Raw genomic sequence first — 8,458 nt, forward strand, 5'->3', positions numbered from 1 at the left:
ACACAAGAAAAAACAAACTAACATTCTCCCTCTACCCCACACTGAGCTACACATATTTTACTATCGTTAGTAAAAAGTCTGTATGGCAGCTAGGCTGAAATAAATTTCCAATGCAGTTTAATGGACTAACAAGTCAAGTGCCTTCATACTGCTGGCTCGCACACGAGTACGCAGGTTAACTTTTAATCCACTACACTGGTACAAGTTTCCTAGCACAGAGTAGGCATTAGCAGGCAAGCCATGGGCTGAACTGACAATATAGACTGAATTAGCATTTCTTTTATCAAGCAGTGCAGAATGAACAAATGCCAAGACATGTGTTATTCTAGTTTAAGGCTACACTGAGGGAACATTATTCGTGAATGCTAACATTGACACATTTACAATGTTAGAACTTGTTTGTACTTGTTAGATAATGTTAATTTGCTTTGTGTTGCTACGCTAGATCTGTTGAATATTTCTGAATCCTTATACCTTACTCTGCTATGAATTAAAAATGGATAAAAATATGCAAGTTGATAGTAAAGAACAGATCTATTTTGCTGTTGTCAGTAGCACAGAAAGTAATTTTGAAAGACCTCATCTGACGCATGCCTTCATACTTGAAATGCACACTCAACTGTGCAATGTGGCACGCCCCATGGAAGTAACAGTATAAAGATGTGTTTTCTAAATTACTTTTATGCTAAGTAGCATGCACAGAACATATTTTTCTGGTAATGAAGAGGAATTGGATACAAGTGATGACATACCTATGCAAATAAAATATTCATGAAAAGAACACAAGGGTATTTGGTTCTTTCTCACTCGAGGGTTGTTTTTTCAGCCCTAAGTATGCGATTGGATTTCTCATTGACAACTGTATGGACAGTACCAACCAATGTGGGCCAGTAATGAAGGGTGTGAAAAACAGGAAGAGAATGGATAGATTTGCACTTGCTCCTGTCCTAACTGTAGGGCTCTGCATTTAGGTGACAAGACTGTTTTTCAAACTCTACTCTGTTAATAGCAGGCCATTCTGTTGGAGAGATTTTTTCTTAAAAGCAGCTTGCCACTTCACTTAAATTTAAGCAAGATGGGATTTTTTTTTCCTCTATAAAAGGAAACTAGGCATAAACTGACCGTCCTTGGAAGTTCCACTGATCAAACTTAGGGAACAATATTTAGATTGATTTTACATCATTTTATCTCTAGTTTGTAATAAGTAAAATGAGACTCATGATTCAGGAAACACTGATTTGTTTCAATTTATACAGCCTTTTTTGAAATAAGATGAGGAAATTGTCTAATCTGACATATAATTTCATACAAAAAAGCATATACTTCCCAGAACAGAAAGATGAACATCTAACAAAACTATCTGGTTGTAAGGTCTAAGGGACTAACGATTTTAGCCTCAGGTTGAGGTATAAAATCTTCTCTTTTTTAAAATGTAACTTCACACATAACAGTATTTCAGATTGAGATTCAGGCAAGACTACTAATTTCAATACAAGGAATTACTACTTTGCAGCTTTGGGAACAAACTAGGAAAATAATGTTTGCATGTGACATAACAGCTCTTCCAGAATACCCTCAATTAGAAAATGTTGTGTCTAATACAGTAGGAGGAATTTTGCTTTTACTTTGATACTGCCATGTTCTGAAATCCTCTGATTCACCATACTGAAGGATCATATGCTTTTTTATAGATGTTCAATGAAGCAGACTGCTATATTGATAAGGGAACTTCCTATCCTTTTTTTTTTATTATTATTATTTCTTTTTTCCTTCCCATTAAAATACTAGCTACTACTACAACAAAGAAGCCATACAATTGTCACAGCGTGGTAATATTACAGAGGCCACTTTGAGGAGTGGTCCGAAGAGTATTTGCCAAACCTTTTGATCCTTAGTAATCAGAACAGAAGTGCCCAAAATCCAGAGATTAAAGGATTAGGCCTCAAGAAAGACTTGCGGTATTTCAAGAAAATGTGACTGATGCTCACCACTTATTTTTTACAGTGCTGATGAGATTTAGTGTTTAAGGTCCTTTCCTGTTCAGACATAAAAGCTGCTGTAATCAGAGTATTACTAGGGAAAACTACTCTGGTTGAGGATTCAATATGTTTAAATTGTTGAGCCAAGGTTATTGTTTGGATTAGGTTAGAAAGGATGATACTAAAATACGTAAGCTCCAAAGGCACAGCAGAGCAGAGAAGAACAAAGAAAAACATTATTTTTAAAAAACAGAATAGAATCTAGATACCATATGTTGGTTACAGCTATACGAAAGATAACTTAGAATAAGCTAGAAACTAGGTATAGATTAAGCGTCTACATGGCTATTAGAAACAGAACAAACATTTCAACTGAACTGAAACGTGTACGAAAGCAGCATAGACCCTGGAGATGGAAGAGCCGTACCAGGTCAGGCTGCCCAGCCCCCTGGAGCCGCCAGGCTTTGTTCCCACACCCCTCCCCTGCTTCTGCCGCCTAGCACTCGCCGTGGGAACAACAGCCAGCGTGGTTGTTTTACTAGAAAACAAAGATACCAGGCAATACTGACGGTTAAACATCTTGGTACATTTGTAGGCAAGGTCTAAAGACTTTTTGCAAGTTTTGTATATCCAAACAGCTAGCAGCTTTTGCTCACACACACACACAAAGGCTATAATAACATTTGTTGATTTAATAGCTCTACACTGTCTAGATCCTATTGCTTCACTAATATTTGAAAATACTGTAAATTAGTTAAGATTGTTATTCTTTTCTCTGTAATTGCAGAAAAAACATATATTTTATTAAAATTACTTTGATTTTTAGGTGAGTTCAGTACCAGCTATTATTGCCACCAAAGAGCTCCATATGACAGGAACATAAAATACCATGGATACAGCAATTGTATCTTTTTCAAATAAAAACTAAGATGAGAACTTTGAGTTAAAAAATCTGACTTTTCAGAAAGCTGTTAAGTATTACATTTCACATGCAAGCCATTCCAAAATTCTGCTCTTCCTCCTCCCCCCTCCAGCAAATCACAACTAGAAAAATGAAGTAGAAATTTAAGGTAGGGAAACTAATCAACCATGAAGGGGGGGGGGTGTTGCAGTTGCTTAAGTGACAGTGATATGCCTCAGATACAGGTTCCACATCCCCTGTATTACATTTAGAAAATATATAAATAAACAGATGTCCCGTGTCTTTGAATTCCTCGCCAGTAGCTGCACAGTGCTGCAGGCGGCCTGCCTCTGGCTTCCTTCCTTCTAGCTGCTTGCGGCCTGCCTAGCCCGCAGCGCGAGCTCTCCCCGCGCCTGCCGGTGCATACCTTGGTCGTGCAGCTCGCACCCATCATGTGAACCCCAAGATGGGTGCTAACCCACATATGCTTGCAGAGTGGCTTAGGTGGCTTGAGAGTCACTCGTCTGAAAACACGCGTGGAGATGGAGAAGAGTAGCAGCGTTCAGAACTGAGAACGTGACTCTGGTGCTGCAAAGAGGCTCCTGGCGACTGCTTCAGGCAGGCCAGGGCAATCTAAGCAGTACAGCCTGTCCTGGTCACAGAGAACAGGCACACCAGCAGCAACAGCTTGGTTTGTGGGGGCTGCTGCCGCGAGGAATCCCCTGCCCCAGCGCAGAGGCTGCCGGGGCAGTGGCCATCCACTGAAACAGTCCTCCTTTTACAGATGGAGGCCACAGAGGGAGTATTTTAGCACAGGCCTCTCTCCTACATATAGGCCTAATTGATTTTAGCTCTACCACATACCAAGGGCAATATATAACCCTTAACATGATTCTTCATCTAAAAATGGTAGGCATTTTTGCATATATAAGATGCTACTTATACTATACTATTTATTTAACATGGGGCTCAAAAAAAAAAAAAGAAAAGAACAAAAACAAGAGCAAGGCATCAGTTTGTTGTCTCTTCAGCCTAACACATTTCCAATGATTTTTATGCAAAAATCTGTTGTCCTAAAATGCTACTGTTCCTCTGTTTCAGACATGTAATGTACATACATGATAAAATCCTGTCCCTCCCTAAAATGTTGGCAATTCATGGTATTCAGGTCTTTACTAAATGTCCCAATTTTTATGAGAAGCATGGAGAATTCTAGTCAATGAATCTTGAACCCACTGGTAAGTGCAACAAGTCAATAACAAATTTGCCTTAGTAAAAACTTCAGGACCGAGCCCAATATTAGGTTTTTAATAATGTAAAAATAATAATGAACGGAATTTCAGGCATTTTCTATTACTGTCCTGTGAAAGAGGCAGGTATATACAAGTGGAACATAACATTGCATTTTGTGTACATTAGTGCTACATCTCTGGGAATTTAAGTCATAAGCTGGAAATAAAGAACAAATGTATCCATACAAATTATGTTACTTACAAGTTGAAGTTTTTTTTTTTTTTTTTTTTTGGGGGGGGGGGGAGGTTGTTTTGTTTTTTTAATCAGATTAACTAACTGCTGCTATTGCTTTAGGTAACAACCAGACCAATTGCTGCACTACCAATAACCAAATGCGATGCAGTATGGAAGCATAAAAAGAGACAAATACACTTCCAGACTCTTAGAAATACATAAGATTAGTCCTTCATCTTAGATAACAGAGGTTATTCTGATGACAAGTACATATACAGAGGTATCTTCCATGGTAGAGTATCTCAGCTATGAAGTACAGCATAAGAAAGTAGCACATTTTTGGACACACTATTTTAAGTGGAATATACTTGGATATAGTTCTATTGATTAACCTCTGATTTTGGTTACTTCATAGAACAATATATCTTATTCACCTAAAGAAACCTGCAAGAAACACATGTTCTCCTCCAAAACCAAAAATCCAGGTAGTATCACATATCTGAATTGATAAAAGTGCTGCAGTTAGCACATACAGATTTAATTTGATACCTCTTTTTGGATATTAATGTCTCAAAATAAATGAGCAATTTCTTCTCCAATACATTTTCCATTAAATATTTATGAAAAATATTAAATGATATGATACTTTTAATGATACATAGATGATTATATCACTGTTGGTTTACTTGAATCTGAAATTTTGTTTTATTTATTACAGAAAGAGTAGCCAGGCTAAATATTTTAGCTGTTGTCTCTAACTTCTACAGAAAGTTGTGGCTGCTTGGGTCTGGCATGCAGATTACGATCCATCTCTAATTATTTCCTATATGTTTAAGTCTAACATCATGTATAGGATTGTACAAGGCAAAGATAACAGAATGTTGGCCCTGAGAATCTTAAAATCTATGCTGGCATACAGAAATCTCAAGTGGGATTAAACTAGTATGCACAAATTGCACAGCACTACACATTACTTTCCTTGCAAATATGAACATTCCTGCATTGATAAGTAATAGCTATAAGCCAGGAAGAAATCTTTTTAAAGGAAGAATTAAAATGAAAGAATAATAATCAGAATCAGACACATCTAGGATCCTATTTAAGCAATCCAGCTTTAAGGATGAGCTTCAATGGCAAGAATAAGAGAAGCACATGATTGAACACAATCCTGAAAGGAGTTATACTATGAATTGAGGCTATAAACCGTAGATTTCTTGCTGAAGGAACACATCTTGCAAGTAAACTGCTGAGATACTGCATATATATTTAAAAACTTTCAAATACAACACATACAATCTTAAATCCTAATTAAAACTATTATCTGTATTTCTCTACCCAGAGAACAATTTATACTACTGATAATTTAAAAGCAATAATAGTTTTAATACAGTAAGAAAAGACACAAAAAATAGAAATACCGATTTTTCTTCTGAGTAATAAGTACAAACCGGAACTGTCTGTCATATCAGTGTTTATCTACTACTGCATGAACTTTCTTCAAGGTTCTGAATACACCTAATATATACAAGACCAACCTCCTTCCATGAAAGAGCACTTAATTCAAAGACAGCCCTACCTGAAAACTGAAAGCTTGAAAATAATATTCACAGCAAGAAGGTAATATAAAGACTCAGGTGATATAAAAAAGTATGGTATGCCTTCAAGAATATACAAAATACAAATTTACATGCTTTTCTAAATCAATGCTTTTGATCAGTTCTGCACGTAATTATTATTGGTGATACACAGATAAGAACAGACTCAGCTTGATTTACTAATTCTGGTCTAAACTTTCCTTTTCTTAATACTACATATTTTGCTCACAGTATAAATGGGATTCAGTAAATTCTGAATCCCACAGTAATATCTTACAGTTCCTTTTTGGAAAAGCAGCATACTCAGAGGTAAAAAGAAAAAGTCCAGTCTATTGTACCACAATGACTTTCATACCCTATAGAAAAGATATTACAAACAGAAGACATATCTAAAAGTGTAAAGAGTAGCTTAATATATAAATCTCATATTTTTATGTGAGGAGAGTAGGAAGGCTACACAATATGTGCCTGCAGAAGGAAGAGAACCAACCATGGGTAACAATTAAATAATCACATTCCTTGGCCTAATCAAAGGCAAACACTTTATATTGACCCTTCATTGTCTTCTATGATGAACTACAACATCATACCAGTTATGCACCCTCTTCTGTTCATAACAACTGAGTTATACTGATTGAGCTTTTTTGTTCTGTATGTCTACCTCCTCCTTCTCTGAAAGGTAAGCAGTGGTAATGCAGTGAACCACGTAATTTGGGATGTAAACACTTATTAACAGTAATTTAGTTCTAGGATCTTACCTTCCTCAATAAGCTTTATAAAACAAACAAAAACTTAAACACATGGAGACTACAGAAGAGTGATGATGTGCTACCCTAATCATGGAAGGATACAAGCAATAGGTCCCAAGCAGAGCTCAAAATGATCACTAATGCTGATCTATTTGAAATCTACATCTAAATCTGATGTATATATAAAGTTTTGGAATGACAAACACATTTTGATTTTACAACCACAATGTTTGTGCAAACATTTTAAAAACTTTAATAGTTTTATTTAATGGAAATTGTGAATCTGCTAACAAACAATGTTGAATAAATCTTAGACCACACCAGTGTTATGCTTTAATATGCTTTTTTTTTCAGATAAATACTGTGATAAATTTTCCTGGCCCTTTATGTATCTTGCTATTGGTTGCCATGCCTAATATAAGCCTATTCTCTACCTAGTTACCAACTATGCATTATAGAATTAACCACAACTGTTAAGGTTGCATCAGGGCAACTCTGAAGTGATAAAACCTTAATGGACTAAGGGATCAAGAATATAACATAATCTCGTATTGCTGTTTTCTATATCACTCCAGAGAGATACTTAAAATGTTCACTAAGAAATATTTATTTAGACATACCAATCTTTTAATGTTATTTCAAAACACAAGTTGATTTCTAAACTCAGGTGATATATTCTATACAAAGATATTTCAATAAAACAAACCGTAATAAATAAATTATGTAGTGGATCTTATAAAAAATGTGCAGAATCTGCAATCCTAATATGTATGTTATTCTCCCCAGAGGGCTTTAAACAAAAAGGAAACTGTGCTACTGTGTTTGGTAACATAGTTAATCATTTATGATATAATAAATTACTCCTCTTTTGCTTATTAGTTAGCTAAAAGCTATCTAGAAAACCAGTGGCTCTAATCTCTCTAATCCCAACCAGTGATTTTGTTGCTTGAGTATCTAACTAGCAGAGATTGTCTAGCTAATACTTTCGGCATTTTTAACATGTAATTATCTTATAGCTAAATTGGATGGAAAATTCAAGAACAGTAACTATATTACTAAAATGGTATTTAATTTCTGCAAAAAGTAGTATATTTCTTTGGAAAAAAGATGCTGCTGTTGGTAAACACATTGCTTTGTGTAGCTCATCCTGCCAACCTTATTTCCATTCTCTTGATTCCTCTGTTTCTCTTAGAATCCCAAAATATTTCTAAAACCTCACTTTAGTTTTAACCTCTTGGGAAATCTATGATTTATTTTTTAACAAAATCTGTCTTTCCCTCTGTGGAGGTTTGTTTTCTGCTATTGACCTCTCTCCCTTGTTCCTCCATATCAAAACTTAACCGATGGCAGTTAAAATTCTAATTATTTTAAAGACTATGGTTAACCTCTTTTTAATCTTACTATCAAAAAACAACTATAACGGACTGACTTCTTCGCTATTTTTTCAGAAGTGCTCATTATTTCTCCCCCCCCCCTTTGTCTCAATACCAATGTTACTGTTGGGCACTTTCATTTTCTATTTTGATGATATTCCTATTTTTTAACCTTTCACTAATCACATCTGCTGTGTCTTTCACTTCACCTCCCTTTATCCCATTATGTCACGTCTAATGCTTGACATTATTCTCCTCCAAATACTTTTTCTTGCAGCTAATACTTACACAGAAAACCTTCAGCTCGTCATAGCCCTTCTACTTTCCGTCAGTTAAGTCCTTGTGTTTCTTCTGTGTGAATCTCTTCATTAAAATTATATATACTCTGTAAGAT

The 8,458-nt window shown here is 35.7% G+C and overlaps 1 long non-coding RNA gene across 4 annotated transcripts in view; it reads right to left on the reverse strand.

The window, feature by feature from the left end:
• The window catches only part of LOC134144481 (uncharacterized), a 29,776-nt gene that overhangs the window by 20,212 nt on the left and 1,106 nt on the right, over nt 1-8,458 (reverse strand). For all 4 annotated transcript variants that reach the window (XR_009959390.1, XR_009959392.1, XR_009959389.1 and 1 more), the window contains exon 2: nt 8,353-8,449. This is a non-coding gene — a long non-coding RNA (uncharacterized LOC134144481). The remainder of the gene's footprint in view (nt 1-8,352; nt 8,450-8,458) is intronic.

The sequence above is a fragment of the Rhea pennata genome, chromosome 10 (genome assembly GCF_028389875.1).
Source record: "Rhea pennata isolate bPtePen1 chromosome 10, bPtePen1.pri, whole genome shotgun sequence".
In the NCBI taxonomy this organism is placed as follows: domain Eukaryota; kingdom Metazoa; phylum Chordata; class Aves; order Rheiformes; family Rheidae; genus Rhea; species Rhea pennata.